Source organism: Bos mutus, chromosome X (genome assembly GCF_027580195.1).
Source record: "Bos mutus isolate GX-2022 chromosome X, NWIPB_WYAK_1.1, whole genome shotgun sequence".
Classification (NCBI taxonomy): domain Eukaryota; kingdom Metazoa; phylum Chordata; class Mammalia; order Artiodactyla; family Bovidae; genus Bos; species Bos mutus.
The window spans coordinates 10,196,616-10,214,550 of NC_091646.1; positions in this window are offsets into that span (position 1 = coordinate 10,196,616).

The window sequence follows — 17,935 nt, forward strand, 5'->3', positions numbered from 1 at the left end:
CTGCTGCTGCTAAGTCACTTCAGCCATGTCCGACTCTGTGCGACCCCATAGACGGCAGCCCACCAGGCTCCCCTGTCTCTGGGATTCTCCAGGCAAGAACATTGGAGTGGGTTGCCATTTCCTTCTCCAATGCATGAAAGTGAAAAGTGAAAGGGAAGTCGCTCAGTCGTGGCTGACCCTCAGCAACCCCATGGACTGTAGCCTACTAGGCTCCTCCATCCATGGGATTTTCCAGGCAAGAGTATTGGAGTGGGGGAACACCTATAATCTCACCCATTTTAAAGGTGAGACTACCAAGGCTTCTCAAGGTAAACTGAGTAGCCCAATATCATAGAGATTTGTACATGAGAAATTAAACCTTCAAAGCACACCCCAGTGTTCCTTTCTCTACCTTAATTACAGGAACCAGGTCATAGAGAAATGCTATGATTTTGTAACTCCTGTTTGGTTTGCATATTTGGATTATGAAGTTGATGGTTCTGCTTTTGTGATTATTTTTTTTCTTTCTGGGTTTCATAATCTGGAGGTTTTCTGACAGATAAAACTTGAAGAGACGACAATAAAGTAAAGATCATTGTTTTGCACAAGATGAAATCTGTATCCTTCTTCTCGGGGGAGAGAACAGAATGGTGACATGATCGCTTCCAGGCTGGCTCAGAACCAAGAAGCAGGAGGCAGAGGCTACTCTCTTGGACCAGCCTGGGCCACTGTCCAGCCAGAAGATGCATCCAGCTCCAAAATTCTCTTCTCACATCTTCCCATTCAATATAGTCTTTTCCAAGGGAAAGGGAGTTCATGGCCCCAAAGATTCTGTGCATTCCATATATTGACTATTTCCACTTCTCTCCCCTCTGGGAGTGAGTTGAGATGGGATGCAGGGTGGAGAGGTGGAGAAAGGGGCAAGTGTCTCTTTTTTCCTTCCCTCAGGAGACAGCAGAGTCAGCGTGACCACAACACCCTTGTCCTCCTCGTTCAAATTTCCTATGGCACTAAATGTAAGTGCACCTTCAAATCGCCCCTATTTACAGAAGACAAACTGAGGTTCGATGGTGTGAAATGACTTGTCCAAGGTCACACAACTAATAAGAGGGACAGAATTAAGGATGGGCCTAGAGAATATACTAGCAGATGGGCAGAGGGAAGTTGAAGTAAAAATACATGCCTTTTCTCTCCATTTCCTCAATAAAGTAGGAACACAAGAGGAAATAACTGTCATCATGAGGTTTGGGTTGACGAGGCAGCCAGCTTGTGTAAAATGCCAGACACCCGAGAGTGTCCTTGTCAGGTATGTGTGCAAGTGATGTAGAGTGCAGGTGCCAAATCAGATACTTCAGGGCAATAGTACTTCTGTCCCTAGTTTGAAAGAGACAGGCAGAAGGAAATCATATAAACCAGTTGTGTGACAAAGCCACCAGTTGATTGTCTGATATTTTTCACTTTTCCAGTGACTCTCTTGGCACTGATATAGACAGCCTGAGGTCAGGCCCCCAGGTCTGTAATTACACAGGCCACAAAGTCGGTGCTTTCCTTAATTACACAGGAAATGAAAGATAGGCGGATTTTTTATTTTTTCAACCTGAATTATACAGTGTGAACTGCCAAAATGTGCAAGACAATGCCAGTCCTCTGGACTTGGCAGCCTGGATTTGTGTGTGTGAGTTGCAGTGCCTTGATCAACTCCTGCACTGAGCCTACCTGGGAATTACTGCCTCCCCTTCCCCTGCTAGCCAGTTTGTAATGTGAAATATTTTATTACCTAAATGCTTTTTGAGGGCAAATACGTTACTTCCCTGTGTTGAAAATGCAATTGATCTCCTGCTGAACATCAGCCATAACATTTAACTGCCCTGGAATCCTGATTCAATGAAAGCTTAGTAATTTGACTTAAAAGGTGATTATGGCATCTCAACTGAGTTTTGCATCCTCTTCCCTCTATACAAATTACATTGCCATTGAGTAGGCATTTAAAGGGAAGTTAAAAATGTCCATCCATGCAGAAACAATTTCTCAACTCAGGAAGGAAGAGCTATTAGGTAGCCAGATTGTCTCATGGGCCCCAAACACTGAAGGGCCTAAGTGTGACAGCCCGTCAGAGCCAACTAGATGAGCTTCTCACCTTGCTGCTGGGCCTTGGCCAATGAGGATCTTAATGACCACCATGGTGATCAAAAGAGTAGAAGTCCTTCCTAAGTTCACTGAATTGAGTAAGCCGTGGTGTTCTTTCCAGATGCATTGGTAGTGAGGTGGATCTCCTAAGAAAATCAACACCAACAAAAATGATGGAGCTCTGTGACAGGCAGAATAATGGCCGCCAAAGTTATCTATGTCCTAAATCCAAGACCTGTGAATATGTTACCTTACATGGCTGAAGGGAATTTGCAAATATGAGTAAGGTTAAAGACCTTGAGATGGGGAGATGATCCTGGACTGGCTTGACTCCAATCACAAGTCCTTAAAAGCAGAGAATATTTTCTGACTGTAGTCAGCAAGAGATGTCACAATGGAAGAAGGGTCAGAGAGATGCAATATTGTTGACTTTGAAGACTGACGAAGGAGCCATAAGCCAAGGAGTGAAGACAGTCTCTAGAAGCTAAAAAGAGCAAGGAAACAGATGCTCCTCCAGAGCCTCTGGAGAGGAGCACAGCCCTGCTAATACCTCTATCTTAGCCCAATGAGACCCATGTGAGACTTCTGGCCCCCACAACTGGAGGATAATAAATTTCTGTTGGTTTAAGCCACTAAACTTCTGCTAATTTATTCCAGCAGTCATATAAACCAGTACAAGCTCAGCTATTGATCAACAAAGACCTGGTCAGGAAGCTTATTCTCCCTACTAGAGGACAATAATGATGCATCAAGGGATAGTCTGTGCCTTTCTAACCAGTAGAAATGAATTCTAGAATGAGTAAAGCGGAGTTCAAGCCAACCATCAGGATTTTGTGAAACAGACACACATCCAGTTGGTTGTTTGGACATTGGACCGTCTGAGCCCACACAACTTTCCAAAGCTCACTGGTCCCTTGCCCAGGCAGTTTCTAAGGCAGATATACCTCCAATAACAGGAAAGGAAAACTAATATCAGGAGAGGGAGAGGAGGCAAAACAAAGAGGTGCTGCCAAATGTTTTTGGCTCAATTCAGACTATTTGAGTTTGAAACCCCCTTTAAATATACATTTTGAGTTTTAATGGCTTAATCTAAAAATGTAGTCTCATAATATGCATCTTTTATTCTCCCTGAGCATATTATCTAATACCTGCATTTCAAATTGCCCTAAGTGGTTGACATGCATACACATGTACATACACACACAATCACACACACACACATATAATCACTCACATATGCCAATGTGCCAAACTGGGTAAAAGCAATCTTGAGCTTCATTCTGTGAAGAACAGAACACGAATGTAAGCAGTCACCCAGAGCATGGGTTTAACGGACACTGTCATTTTCTCCAATTTTGCCCAAATGAGGTTTTCTTTTTTACAAAAATATCATGTTAGAAGCTCTTTCTTAAGATGTTTGTATGTGCGGTTGGATTATTCATTCTCTATTCACAGAGCCATCCTAATCTACTGTGTAACAAGAGTCTAAAAGCTAATCAATAATGGAACACAGCTCTGCCTATGGAAGTACCCGTGGCTCCTCCGAGAGGAAGCTACACCAGAGAGTCAGCCTCCGAGGGCAGTTCCAACTTTATGTTTATTTTATGATGACTCAACTCCATGTGTAATTCTTTGTATTGTCACTTCCAATTATTTTTGGAACAAAAACACCAGGGAAACGAGTTACTCATTTCAAAAAGTGCATTCATATTTGATAAATAGCTTACAGATTAGAGAGAAGATGTTTACTGAAACCAGGATTCAAAGAGCTTTTCCTGGGGATCAGGCTGACTCGCTAGATAAAGGATGACAAAGCTGCATCACCCAGATCGTCTGAAGCTATTATCTCAGGACTGTGATGACTTTCTCGTGAAGGCAGTTCCCTGGGAAATAGCATTATGACAATAAGGCTTTCAGGGGGTTCTGGCCAGAGGCAAGACCCTGGGAGGCCTGCAGCCATCCCCCAACTTCCTGTTCAGCGTCTCTGGTGATAGAGGGGTCAGGGCCTCGCCAACTTCCACCTTTATTGTCTCATCCTTCAGTGCCTGGCTGCCCCTAGCATCATGCACCTCTGTTCCTGAGTCCTCAGTTCCTCTCCCATTTCCAATTCAAGCCACAGCAGAGATTTGGGAACCAAGGCATTATTTCTCTGTGCCCTATAAAGGTAGAAACGAAAACCCTCTTCTTACTTACACGCTTCTATTGGTATATTTAGGTATTGGATTGTCTCAGCCTGTTCGGGCTGCTATAACCAAATACCACAGATTGGATGCTTTATAAATAGCAGAATGTTATTTCTCAGGGTTCTGGAGACAGGGTGTCCAAGATCAGTGTGCCACATGGTCATGTTCTGGTGAGAGCCTTCTTCTGAGTTACAGACATTGGACCTGCTTTTCCTCATGCGAAGGAAGGGGTGAGGGATCTCTGCTCAGCTTCTTTTATAAGGGCACTAATCTTATTAAAGGGCTCCATCCTCGTGACCTAATCACTTCCCAAGAGTCCAACCTCTTAATACCATTACCTTGGTGGTTAGGATTTCAACATATGAACTTGGGGAAGACACAAGCATTTGGACCATAGTGTGAATTATTTACCATAAAACTTTGCTGAAAAAATATCATGCTTCATTCATTCACTCACTTGTTCACCTGGCCTACATATACTTTCTCAGTGTTATTTTCTATGCTGGGATATAGACCAGATGATGGGGTTCCACCTCATTTACATAACTCATTTCCCCCAAAATAATGCTTCTCCTGTTTGTGGTGTTTTTTTTTTTTTTTTTAATCTTAATCTCTGTTGACCTCAGTTCACAAGCAGAGGGCAGTTTGTCTGGACTGGGAAGATGACTTAGCAGCATCTCCTACATCAGGGTTATTTTGCTGATTGAGAAACTGAGTAGCTACAGGAACCTCATTCCAGCTGCGGTCTAGAGAAGGATTGCTGGAAGACTTGACCTCTTTGAGCATCTACTTCATAGGGCTGTTTGTGAGCATTAAGTGAGTAAATACACATTAAGTACTTAGAATTATTCCTGACTTGGAACAAATGCTTTGGGAATGAAAGATACTATTTAAAATTTTGAAAACTTGGGACTTCCGTGGTGGTCTAGTGGTTAAGACTCCATGCTTCCATGACAGGGGCCCTGGGTTCGATCTCTGGTTCAGGGAAATTAAGATCCTACATGCTGAAATAAATAATTAAGACCTGGTCTATTCCAAGTGCAGCCTGGAGCCAAACAGCTGCCCAACAGGTCTGAGGAATCCTAGTAATTTTTTGAGGAGGGACTAAGCTCTAGCAGGCGAGGAAGGGTTTCTGTCTGTGGTGGTCTGGCCATTCAAGGCTGATCTAGAAACACCTGCATTGGCTCTAGGATGGAGACCTTGGCTTTTAGGTCTTTCTATTGCTGACACCAAGCCCTGCAGCTTGGCAAATGCTGTGGCAATGTTGAGGAGTCATGTGGGTTGACTCAGCTCAGTTCAGTCACTCAGTCGTGTCCAACTCTTTCCGACCCCATGGACTACAGAACCTCAGGCTTCCCTGTCCATCACCAACTCCTGGAGCTTGCTCAAACTCATGTCCATCGAGTTGGTGTTGCCATCCAACCATCTCATCCTCTGTCATCCCTTTATCCTTCTGCCTTCAGTCTTTACCAGTATCAGGGTCTGTTTTAATGAGTCAGTTCTTCACATCAGGTGACCAAAGTATTGGAGTTTCAGCTTCAGCATCAGTCCTTCCAACGAACATTCAGGACTGGTTTCTTTCAGGATTGACTGGTTGGATCTCCTTGTGGTCCAAGGGACAGAGGAACCTGGAGGCCTACGGTCTATGTAATTGCAAAAGAGTTGCAGATGACTGAGCAATTTGAGCACACATACACAAAATATATTAAGGATGTAATGGTACTATGCTAAGTGCTTCACATGTACAACCCATCAATCTTCACAAAAACTTTGTGAGCCTGGTCCTCTTATTCATATTTTACTGATAAGGAAATTGAAACGCAGAGGAAAATTATTTTTCTAATCACATGCTACTATTAGGTAGAACAGAGAAGGCAATGGCACCCCACTCCAGTACTCTTGCCTGGAAAATCCCATGGATGGAGGAGCCTGGTAGGCTCCAGTCCATGGGGTCGCTAAGAGTCCGACACGACTGAGCGACTTCACTTTCACTTTTCACTTTCATGCATTGGAGAAGGAAATGGCAACCCACTCCAGTGTTCATGCCTGGAGAATCCCAGGGACAGGGGAGCCTGGTGGGCTGCCATCTCTGGGGTCCCACAGAGTCGGACACGACTGAGGCGACTTAGCAGCAGCAGCAGCAGCATTAGGTAGAAAGGGTTGAAATTTGAATCTGGAGTTTTTGGACTCCAGAAGCCATCCCATCATTATCTTTCCCAATGAGACTACATTCTTCCTGAGAGCAGGAGCTCAATCAGAGATTTTCTAAAGATCCCCACCCTACTCAAGTGAGTCCGAGGTGACTGACAGCCTGGTCAGCCAGAAACCTTCCAACACTTGGTTCACCCCCAAGACCTCTTGACTGGATGCTGGTAGGGATCAAGCTGGAGTCAAGTGCTGGGAGATCCCAGTCTTCACTCCATGGGGTGGTTTTTTGCCTTTTTAATGGCTTTGATTGTTTTACATGCATCACAGATTGTAGGTACCTCTTTCCAATTTAAATGGGAAGATGATTGGTTCCATGTTTGAAGCCTGTTACAAGACTGGTGATCTTTATCTCATCCAGGATAAATACCGTTATGGTTATTGAACCCATCGATCATTAAGGTGTAGCTGAGTCTTCTTGACTGAACAGGTGGCATGTTATGTTACTAATAACGTGTTAATATGGGGGGAAAAAAAAACTTTTAGCTACAAAAGAAGGGCAAAGTGGGAGTCACTTGTGGATTCCTGGTGAATTTGGCTGCCATTTCATGCTAAGCTTAGAAATCAAGGTAGCATCAGTGTGAACACAAGTCCCTTAGCAATCAGCAATACTGTAGACATCACTTCAGAATGGTTTTGTATTCAATCAGAATTGCAGCACAGTGCCATGGTTTATAGTGTACTTTTAAAAAATTGTAAGAAACACATTAACATAAAATTTACCATCTTAACCATGTGAAAGTAGGCAGTTCAGTAGTGTTATGTATATTCACGATATCTAAAGCAATCTTCAGAACTTTTGCATATTGCAAAGCTGAGACTCTATTCCAATGCTGTAGCCACTCCACATTCCCCCCACCCCCAGCCACTGGCAACCACCATGCTTCTGTCTCCATGAATTTGACTACTCCAACTACTTCAAATTAGCAGAATCATACAGTCTTTGTCTGTGACTGCCTTATTTCACTGAGCATAGTGTTCTCAAGTTTCATCCTTGTTGTACCATGTGACAGAATTTTCTACTTTTTTGAGGCTGAATCATAGTATACTGTGCATATACACTGCATTTTGTGTGTCTGTTGGTCCTCTGATGCACACTTGTTGCTTCCACCTCTTGTGTATTGTAAATAATTCTCCTATGAACACAGATGTGCAAATATCTCTTTAAGATATTGCTTTCAATTCTTTTGGGTATATACCCAAAGGTGGACTTGCTGGATGATAGAGAAATTCTCTGGTTAATTTTTTGAGGAACTGCTGTAGCATATTCCATAGCATTGACACCAGTTTATATTCTGCCCCTTAGGGGTTACATTTTCTCCATATCTTCACTAACACATGTTATTTCCTATTTTTTCATAGTAGCTCTCCTAATGGGTATGAGGATATTTAAGCATTTTAAATTTCTTTTTTTTCTGTAATAATTTCTTAACATATGAAATGTGGACTACTTTACAGAATTTCATCAAAATACTGAGGGACAATATACCCTGTGTGTGTGTCAGCAGTGCCTCTGGGAGACTTGGTCTGCTTACTCTGGAGGAAAGCCCCAGTAGTTGTTGTTTTAAGTTATTTTAATCTTTACCTCTAATGCAAAAGTCTCCTTCTCTTTTTTTAAACAAATTATTTATTTATTGGAGTATAGTTGATTTACAATGTTGTGTTAATTTCATGTCTACAGCAAAGTGATTCAGATATATATATATATATATATATATATATATATATATTCCATATGGCTTATCACAGAATATTGAATATACTTCCCTTTGCTGTAAAGTAGGATGTTATTGTTTATGCACTTTATATCTAATAGTTTATATCTTTTAATCCAAAACTCTTAATTTATCCTTTCCCTGTTTCCCCTTTGGTAACCATAAGCTTGTTTTCTAAATGTGTGAGTCTGTTTCTGTCTTGTAAATAAGTTCATTTGCATCATTTTCTAGATTCCACATATAAGCAATATAATATAATATTTGTCCTTGGCTTACTTCACTTAGTATAATAATCTATAGGTCCACCCATGTTGCTGTAGGTGGCATTATTTTTTTTTTTCTTTGTGGCTGAGGAATATTCCATTGTATATATAGACTACATCTTTATCCATTCTTCTGTCTGTGGACATAGAAGTCTCCTCTTCTTTGATGCTCTCTGTAAACACTGCAAGGGGAGCAGTAACTGGCCCCTGGCTATGTGGCATCATATTGCTGTTAGTTGTCTACATGTCTGTCTCTCTTCTCTAGCTTCTGAGCAGTGTGAGGTAAGGTGGCTATTTTTCTAACACCTACTAGATCTGAGCCCTTTGCTCTAATTCACCTCAGGGCCTGCTTAGCTCTGCGCTGTTTCTGGGTGTGTGTCCACACAGTGTAGCAGTTATACATGTGGGCTCTGGAGCCAGACTGCCTGGGCTTGAATCCCAGCTCTATTATGATTTGCTTTGTGACCTTGGACAAGCTACTACCACTCTCTGGGCCTCAATTTTCTCATATGTTAAATGAGGATAATAGTATCAATCCCATAGCCTTGTTATGAGAAGTACATTAGCTGCCATGTGTAACATGCTTAGAACAATCCCAGGACATCACAGACACTCACATTTGTCAGCTGTTATTGTAGCTGTAAGGAGCCATCACTGTGTTCCATTCCAATCCAGTGGTCTGAGTCCTGGTAGCTGTGTTCTGCCCTGATTCCCTGGGTCTATCCTTAGAAAAGGTGGATTCTTAGATGATAAGTAGGTAGTGGCCTTGTGGAGGACAGCAAAGGGTAAGGGGACATGAGCTCTCTTTAAACTGGCATTTCTGAGTCTCCTGGTTAGAGTCGTCTCTCTGAGCTACTACTCCTGGGTGCTTGCTGAGATTGCTTTTGTGGAGATTGTAGGTGGGCTGGGAACTAAGATGGGACAGGGCCAAGATACTCTCCAGAGAATAAAACAAAAGTTGCAAGATAAATGTCTAGATTCCTAGCCTAGTTTTGTTAATTTCCCCATTGCTATTCTTGAGCCCTTAATAAAGTCCTATAAAGTCTTATGTAAATGCGCCAGCCATGTCTCTGTTGCGGGCAAAGTCCCATGTCTACACTCAAGCCAGAATGATGGATAACAGGACAGGCCCACTGCCACCACCATGCCCACTCTCAGCCTCCAACAAGGCCAACGTATGAGCCACATCAGGAATCCATCAGAAGGTCAGATGATGAATGGGGCTTTTGGGTTTCAGTTCAGGGTAAGGTATAGCTTGGAGAGTCAATGTTTTCACTTGAAGGGTCTCCCTCTCGTATGAGGCTTGTCTTAGTCAGCTCAGGCTGCTCTGAGAAAAATATCATACAATGGGTGGGCTTAAACAACCCAATTATATGTTTCATAGTTCTGGAAGCTGGAAATCCAAGATCAGGGTGCCATGATGGTTGCTTCTGGTGCGAGCCCTCTTCTTGTTTATAGATGGCTGTCTTCTTATTGTATCTTCACAGGGAAAAGACAAGGGCTGGTTGTCTCCTCAGTGTCTCTCCTTGTAAGGGCTCTAATCTCATCCTGAGGGCTCCACCCTCATGACCTAATTGACTCCCAAAGGCCCCACCCCCAACACCATTATGTTGGGGATTAGGGCTTCAGCATATGAATTTGGGAGGAATACAGTCAGTTTATAATAGGGATTGCCAGCCTGGAAGGATGTAAATTTTATATTGTTAAAGAAAGTAGCAATTTCCTTAAAGAAGTCAGAGCCATCAGTACAAGTTTATGAATACAATTTCACTTATAACTATTCAATCTTATGGTGGCAAGACTGATCTTTAAGACTGGCTGGTCTGCCCCTCATTTCCTAGTCAGAAATGAAGGCTCAAAGAAGAGAAGCCTTACTCCCAGGCCCAAAGCTAGAGACAGTAGAGCTGGGAGGAGGACCCAGGCTCTTACACACTTTCTACTCTACCTAGATCTGTCCCAGGCTCCCCAAAGAAGTCACAGCAGGAAAGTCAATTGACATCATCTTGGCCAAGTATTCCTAGCTGGGGACACATGCAGTTCAGGGGCTGCGGCTCCCAGAATTTTTGTGAAGACACTACTCCTTTCCATGGACATTTATCTTTGAGTGTAGATTAAATAATAAAGACATTTAAAGTGTTTAAAAATCTAGTTTTTTAATTAAAGTATCCTCATTTTTTTTGCTGATTCTGTTGCCCTGCAGGCATCCTATTTCCCCACATCCAGATTCACTAATTTGAGCAGTGATTTTGGCATTAGGGGAAGAGGCAGAGACAGTCTACATCTGCACGAAACACATCACATTATACCTGGAGCCCCATACTAATAACAGGGAACATTTCTTGAGGCCTTCTGACGTGGCAGGCACATAGGATTTTACCCGGATGAATTCATTAAATTCTCATGACAACTCTCTATGTGGGAGGTGAGTCAGGTTTCCGCCTTTTGCAGATGAGGAAACTGAGACACACAGAACATAGGTAACTTGCCCTAAATTCACACAAGTGCTGACAGTGCGTATCATAAATTCTTAATAACATGCGCTATTCTTACATGATTATTATGATTATTACTGTTGCTGAAAGTTTTGAAGTAAGATGTTGAATCTGAAGGATTGTTTAGACACTGCATCCAGGCCCTCACTTTCCTGATGGAGAAACAGATCCAGGAAAGGGAATGGGGTGAGGGCATGGAAGTGGGGCTCATGACTCTAAGATGGCACCATGAGCTTTCCCACCCACGACTGCCTCAGGTCGAAGGACAATTCAACATGAGGCATTTCAAAGTCACTTTACCTACCTCCTCTCTTGCTCATCAAGAGCAGCGTCTGAGGACTGAGGCTGGGTGAAAATGTGCTTTTCAAAACTACTCCACAAGACTGCTGGAATGACTGTATCAGGAAACCCTTGGAAATGAGAGTGGAAAAGACGTTTTTGTTCCCTCTTCCATGAGTAAGAGAAACAGTGACCATAACTCAGATCATACCAGGAAGATTTAGTATCACATTCGTTTTTTCCAGAGTCCTTTAGTTTTTTAAATCTCCTTAATTTCAGGACCTTTTCCCCACTGGCCCCTGACCATCAGCTCTGTGATTTGAATGGAGTCCACTCTGAGGCCTGGCACCCTCAGGGAAGAGCAGCTCCTCTTTGCAAATGTGGATCATCACACAGAATGCAAAGCAGTTGAAGATTAAGAAAATTTAGTGGGAGTCTTAGGAGCTTTCTGAACTTTTGAGGATTTATCCAACATGAACTTTTACTCTTTTTTCCAATTCATCCTCAGCTAATAGAAATAAACCAGTGAGTGAAAATCTCTCAGTCATGTCTGACTCTTTGTGCCCCTATGCACTATAGGAATTCCCCCATGAAATTCTCCAGGCTGGAATACTGGAGTGGGTAGCCTTTCCCTTCTCCAGGGGATCTTCCCAACCCAGGAATCAAACCCAGGTCTCCCTCATTGCAGGCGAATTCTTTACCAGCTGAACCACAAGGGAACCCCATAATCTCTGTAGACAATACCTTTCTGGCGAGCTGACCTCCCTCCCTCAATGCATGCAAACACACTGCACTTTCAGGTTGCAGAAAGTGCTCTCATTTTAGAGACGAGGAAAAAGCAATGTGCTTTGAGGGACAGCATGAAGGTTGGATTCTAAACTCTGGGTCAGCCTCAGACACAGGATACACCTCACCTTGGGACACATTTCCCTAGGCCAAGGTCGTACCAGGATGGGAAGAGCCCTGTGCTTTCTCCAAACACTACAAAGGATCAAGGTGATGCTGCCCAGGTATGAAGGCCTGGGTTCCCATCTCAGATCCATCACTTTCTAGCTGAGTCACTTAACTTCTAGGAGTCCCTGTTTTGTATAAAACAATCTTTACACTACTAATAAGATGACCACTAATAATAAAAGCCCAGTAGTGAATATTAGTTGAGTGCTTATCCTGAGTTGAGGATTTTTATTTTTCTCAAAACTTTTCCTGGGCTGTATCATTGAATATTCCCTGCAATTCAATGAGCAAGGTAATGTTAAGTTGAATCATACAAAATTACCATTATTTGACCATTTCTGACCTACAAAAATACAATTTCATAGAATTAATCTAATACAGCCTATTTTACAGATGAAAAAACTGAGGCATATAAAAGCTAAGTAACTTGGACCCCAAATTCAAGAGTTATAGAGGTAGTAAGAAATGATATCTACCTCTCAAGCTTGTCTTAAGGATTAGGTGAGATGATGCATGTAAATCACCCAGCACAATGCCTAACCAGGTTAATTGCTCAATAAATAATAGCTACTATTATTGATCAATCTCTGCTGAGGCCAGGGTCAGCTACCTAACTTGCAATACCCAGAACAATTTAAAACTTGAGGCCCCTTGTTCAAAAGTCAGGTTAAGGTGCCATTAAATTAACAAAAATATAAAACTTATTTCCTTTCTCCCACCATCTCTCTGGACCTATACTGGTGATCTTTATTTATTCTTTAATGTCACATTCACTTGATACTTGTGAGGCAAATATAGACCCTTGAAGGTGCCGTGAGGGCACACAATGCCCAGCTGCCAGATTCTTTCTCCCACCTAGCTGGCAGATGTCCACACAGGGCCCTGGCTGGGGGCTTGAGGGCAGGAAGTCAAGCTGGGCATTTCTCTTTGCCACCCAATCACCACTCCACCCCCATGGCATACAGGAGACTTCCACTCCAGGACAGACTCAATCCCCGGCTCAAGGCAGATACAGGCTCACCTCTGCCTACTTGCTGAATATATTGTGATGCTGCCAGCCTGGAGTGGGGACTGTAGCTGCCACATCCCACCCTGACACTACATAGTACATGCATGCCTAGTTCTGCGCTTCCCCGTGCCTACTCCCAGCTCCAGCTGGGGATAAAAGGCAGGAGTGGTTTCTGGGAGGGGCATGGAGGGAGAGGCCAGGTGGTGCCCAGGAGGACCAGGGCCCCAGAAGCAGGGAGGTGAATGAGGGATGGGAGGTGAGGTGAGGTGAGGTGAGGCTCCCAGGTTTACTAGCCCACCAGACTTCACTTACGAAATGTAAAGTCAGAGATGAACTGATTTAGAATTTCAAGACAGTGGCCAGAGAACATTAAGCCAAGCCCAGAGCCCTTCTCAACTCAGATGCGTGGGCAGCTACCCAGAGTCCCAGCCCATGGGTCTGGATTCCAGGCCAAACCCCCTCCCCCATTACCTCCACCTGGCTACTCCAGGCTTCTAACATCTCCTCAAGCATAGACCAAAATGACGCTGTGAATTTTGGTGAGATGTAAACTCTTCTTTCTTCTGTCATTCCTGTGACAAATAATAAAACCCTCTACTTTGCATTTCCAAACTATAGGAAAGAGTGTCACTCCTCTCTACGGGAATGACTCCTGGGCCCTTCAGCAGACCTCATTCTAGCTCCCTATTGGAAAGATGGGCAATGCAGAGGCTCACAGAAGAGGCACTGTGGAGTTTCGCTAGTTAAAATGGTTGAAGCACTTTGAAGATCTAATGTGCTACATTAATTCTACATTCCATTATTACTAATAAATGCTCAACCTTCGCACATTGGAATATCTGGAAAGGGACATTTGATTCATGATGAGTCAAGAGTGATTTAAAATGTTGACCCTAGCTCTAAGCATAGCCAGAGTTTTATGTGCATCATATAATGCAATAATTGCTATGGTAACTGCTCATTTATATTAATTAGAGGAGTAAATAGAGTTCCGTAATATATATATTCCAGACTAATGCCGAGAGCATAAGTAAGATCTCCCCATTGAAAGGTTTAATTGATGCACTTGCCTTGTAGGAAAATTTGCTTTTTTTTTCCTTCATAGGTATATTTAGCCCATTTAAAGCAATTTTCTTTTATTCTCCATCTCCCTTCTGCCTTGCACTGCCTCTGGGATTCCAAGGCAATTAGCCATTTGTGTGGAGAAAAAGAAGGCTTAATGTGCAGCAATCCTGAGATATTTTTGCTCTGTGAGCACTGGAGACATTTCATGAGTAAATAACAGGAACCGATCCTTCTGAAGCCTTGGCCATTGGAGCAAATCTTCTAAGCATGAAGCGCTTAAAAATTTACACCTAAGTCATCAGGTGATCCTAAGCCTGAAATTGGAAAGACGATAGGTGAGGCCTATTCTCTGCTCCAGTTCATTTGATTCTCAAATTTATCAGGAGGAAAATGGGAAACCTGAACTACAATAGGACATCACCTGCACGCATTTCTCAAGAGGATCTCTGTATGGCTGTGATGAGCAGAGCTCCCCAGTCTGAGTGGTACAATATAACACAGGTCTGGGTTTTGCTCCTACTGTGTGTTCACCAGGGGTCAGCAGAGTTCCTATACTGGTCACAGCCTTTCTGAGACTCAGGACAATGGAGGTCTCATCTCAGCATGAGATCTCATCATAACCTCAGTAAGAGGAGAATTCAGCAAATTTCACCCAGAAGTGGCAAGTTAACTGGCACTCATATCGCATGGGCCAATAAAGTCACATAACCAAACCTAGCTTCAAAAGAGGGCTTCCCTGGTGGCTCAGCTGGTAAAGAATCTGCCTGCAATGCAAGAGACCTGAGTTTGATCCCTGGGTTGGGAAGATCCCCTGGAGAAGGGAAAGGCTACCCACAGTATTCTGGCATAGAGAATTCCATGGACTGTATGGTCCATGGTGTCACAAAGAGTAGGATATGACTGAGCTTCAAAAGAGGGTAGGGAAGTGTTGGAGGAGGATAAAAAGGGATCATACCGTATTCAACAACTCTATCCCTCAGGATTCTAGAAAGATAAAGGTAGTTTTTAAATTTTGCTTTTCTTTCATATTTGAAGAAATATCTTTATTGTTATTATTAAAAACATGTCATAATGCTCAAAACTTACGAAAACACAGAAAAAAAAAGAAAACAAAAATCACCAATAATCACATGATAAGCACTTGTAGGCATTTGAAAATCTCTCTTCACCCTTTGTCTTGTTTTGTTCTGCTCTGTTTTTCTTCTTTTCCTGAATCTAAAACAACATGAACTTCACTGAGCATTCTCATGTCTCTACTTTTTGGTCTTAGTTTTGTTTGTCCTCTGGCCTCTCCATAGGCCTCTCTCACTCAGATCATGTTGATTTCTTCCTGTTTTCCTCTTGATCAACCTGGAAGGAAAAAGCCCTCAGTGAAATATCTATAAATAAGCAGAACTTTAGCTGATATTTACCAGTGTTTATGGAATAATTGTCTGAGATTTTACATCAAAGGCCTCCAACTCTTTCTTATGACTTCCCAAAGCCCCTTCCAGGAAGGAAGTGTGGGAGGGAGAAGCTCTGCCATGAGTGTTGGTGGAAGCCTCTCTTATTTCTTACATGAAAAAAACATGTTTTTATCTTACGTTTAGACTTAAATGTTTATCATTTAAGTTTATCTTGATATGAACTCTTGTTATAGTGAATGATTTTGCTTACTCCCAGGCTATAAACTTTTAAAACATATTAACTTCTCATTGACTTTTTTTTTTTTTTCTGGATTAAAATTTTTATTTCATTTAAAAAAAATGAGGTATAGTTTATTCATAATTTTATATAAGTTTCATGTGTACAACATAGTGATTAACAACTTTTAAAGACTATATAGTTACTATAAAATATTGGCTATACTCCCTGAGCTGTACAATATATATTTGTAGCTAATTTTATACCTTGTACTTTATATCTCTTAATGCCCTACCTCTGTCTAGCATTTGTTCCCCTTTCTTCTTCTCACTGTTAACCACTAATTTGTTTTATATATCTGTGAAATCTGTTTTGTTGTATTCTCTAGTTTATTTTTTACATTCCACATATAAGTGATAACATGTGCATTTTTCTTTCTCTGACTTATTTGTCCAAGCATAAAACCCTCCAAGTCCATCCATGTTTCTACAAATGGCAAATTTTCATTCCTTTTCATTGACATTTTAAAAATTAATGTTATTGGAGTATAGTTGCTTTACAATGTTGTATTAGTTTTTGCTGTACTGCAAAATCAATCAGCCATACATAGACATGTATCCCCTCCTTTTTGAACTTTCTTCCCATTCAGGTCACCACAGAGCACTGAGTAGAGTTCCCGGTGCTATACAGTAGGTTATCATTAATTATCTATTTTATACATAGTAGTGTATTTATGTAAATTCCAGTCTCCCAGTTCTTCCGACCTCCTTTCCCCCTTTATATCCACACATTTGTTCTCTATGTCTGTGTCTCTCTTTTTGCTTTATAAATAGGATCATCTATACCATTTTTCTAGATTTCATATATATGTGTTAATATACGATATTTCTTTTTCTCTTTCTGACTTACTCCACTCCATATGACACTCCATAGCCCACCAGGCTCCTCTGTCCATGGGATTCTCCAGGCAAGAATACTGGAGTGGGTTGCCATTTCCTACTTCAAAGTATCGTCCTGACCCAGGGATCAAACGCACTTCTGCGGCTCCTGCATTGGCAGGTGGATTCTTTTCCACTAGCACCACCTACACTTGGTTTATTCAAATCAGAATCCAAATACATTATAAATTTATACTAATATTGCAATTCAAACTCAGGATTATAGGTTTTATACTTTTTAAAAAAGTATGTTTCTATTACTGCTGTCTTGTACAGAAAATCCCAATTGCTAATGACATTGACATAAGTTCTTACTTGCTTTATAACCTATTGATAGATAAATGTATAATAGATTCAGAAGAATCATACCAATTTAAAAAATATTCATTTATTTTTGGCTCCAGTGGGTCTTAGTTGCAGCATGTGGGCTTCTCTCTAGTTGCGATGTGCAACATTTAAGATCTCACTTCCTTGACCAGGGATTGAATCCATGTTCCCTGCATTGCAAGGTGGATTTTTAACTACTAGACCACCAAGGAAATCTTCAATGAAACCAATTTGTCAATTACCAATATGATAACTGAAGACAGTACAAGAAGTTTTTTGTTTGTTTGCTTGTTTTGCTGTTCTGGGGGTTTGGGGTTTGGTTGTGTGTTTTTTTGTTGTTCTTGTTTGGTTAGTTTTTTTTTTTTTTTTTTGATCCTAGAGTATATCCCACTAGTGATGAACAGTGAAATTACTGCCACTTGGAACAATTCCATTCTGTGTGTTTCTGCCACCGACTCAATAACACAGTTCATTTGTTCAAGTTCATTTTCAGTTTATAGGAATGGTTTTCGTTTTCAGTTTCATTTAATTTTGCCTTATAATTAAATTTAAATTATAAATTTTCAAAAAATTTATATCATTCCATTCAATATGCAATCTGAATATATAAGTCCAAGAGGTATGACTTTTATCTCTTTACTCTCATCCTGTGTCCCCTCTTTCCCTATAAGGGGCCATTTGAAAAACATTATGATTATTTTTTGTGAGCTATAGTTGATGTACAATGTTATATAAATTATAGGTATACAATATAGTGATTCACAATGTTTGAAAGT